This window comes from Geospiza fortis, unplaced genomic scaffold (assembly GCF_000277835.1).
Source record: "Geospiza fortis unplaced genomic scaffold, GeoFor_1.0 scaffold333, whole genome shotgun sequence".
Classification (NCBI taxonomy): domain Eukaryota; kingdom Metazoa; phylum Chordata; class Aves; order Passeriformes; family Thraupidae; genus Geospiza; species Geospiza fortis.
In genome coordinates this window covers 4,376,277-4,377,901 of record NW_005054347.1, presented here as the reverse complement: position 1 = coordinate 4,377,901, position 1,625 = coordinate 4,376,277, and positions in this window count along the sequence as shown.

The following is a 1,625-nucleotide window of genomic DNA, read 5'->3' as shown; positions in this document are numbered from 1 at the left end:
GGAAAGAGAGTGGAAGAAGGAAAAGGCGAATGAAAGAAAAAGAGAGAAAGAGGAAAATAATTATAGAAAGATGGAAAGAAGGGAAGAAAGAAAGAAGATGGGAAATTACAAAGGAGAAATAAAAAGTGAAAAAAGAGCGGATGATAAATAAAAGGCGACGAAGAGGAAGAAGGTCAGACGAGCCGTAGTCCGGGAGGTGAGGGCAGAGCACGGAGCCCCTGCCCCTCTCCTCGCCTGACAGACAGACACAGGGGCGAGCGCAGGTCCTTGACCTACCGCGAACATCTCTAGGAGATTTCAAAAGCACCAATTTAATTTCCAAAGCAATTTTCCCGCGGCTGAGCCAACAGCTCCCTGCCCTCTCCACATCGGAAAACGGGATTTTTAAAATTTTTTGTTTTAAAACCATCTCATTTCTCTACGTTCTACTCGGGGAAGGAAAGAAACGAAAGAGAGATGGAGAGGGAAAGAAGATGCTGCAGGGCGATGTTTTCAGGTCGGGCACTGGGGCACGGGGAGATTGGACGTTATTATTAAATCCTAAATTCACCGTGGAAACGGGAGTTTCTGCGCAGTCACAAGGAAAGGCCAGGGCAGTCCTGGAGTAAGGATCAGACTATTGGAAAAGATGTTCTTGATGTCTTAAGGTGGTTTTTATAATCCAGGATGATTTATTTTTGTTCGGGGCTGCGAGAAACTAGAAAGAGAAAAAAAAAAAACTACAGAAGAAAAGAATAAGATCTTGACCTTTCCTAATTCTCCAAATCAGCAGTAATGGAAAGCAGAAGGTGCCAGGGGAAGAGGCAGGGGGTGAGGGCCGAGCGGGGCCGGGGTCCCGCACCCACAGCCCGCAGCGGGCGAGGGAAGGGCCGCTCGCTTCCCTCCTCGGGATCCGCACCGCTTAACACGGGCTTAGTTAAGCGAAAGCAGGGAAAGAAATTACACACACACAGCCCTCCCGCTGTGGTCCCGACGGGGATATTCCGGGGCAGGATCGTTTTATCCCGCCCCGACAAACCCGAGGAGAATCCCCCGTTTTCCGCCTCTCCCGGGCTGCGCACACACGGAAATCCGCCGCGGAGTAACTACGCAGAGAGCGTCGCGGTTTTGCTACAAGCCTTTCATCTGACATATAGAAAGCAGAGGAGTGGGGGCACATTAGGGGAAAAAAAAAATCTCCATGAATGCGTGACCAAAGCCAAAAGCAAGGCAGGAAAATCGGCATCCCCCAGGTCCTACTCGGAAACAGCCGCCGACCCGAAAGGAAGAAGTGGAAAAAAAAAAAAACAAAACCCCAAACGTGCAGAAAAGGATCGGGCTCCTGGAGGGCTTTGCCCGGGGTTTAGTACTGACAAAACCAACTCCCGAAAGCAGCCCCGAGAACCTGGGCTACAGAGCCTACGCACGGGAGGGGAGGAAAAGGGAAATGCTAAGTCGCCTTTTTGGCCAGGGACTCCCAAGCAGCGACTGCTAATTATTTTCCTTTCAGTGCTCGGTTATTGCTGGTGTCCTCCTCGCCTCCCCTCCAATAAATAAATAAAACCCTCCTTTAGGCAGCGAGGCGTGAAAAATGATCCTCGCTGAACGCTTAAAAATAACGTCCCGTGAAGATCGGGGCCGCGGAG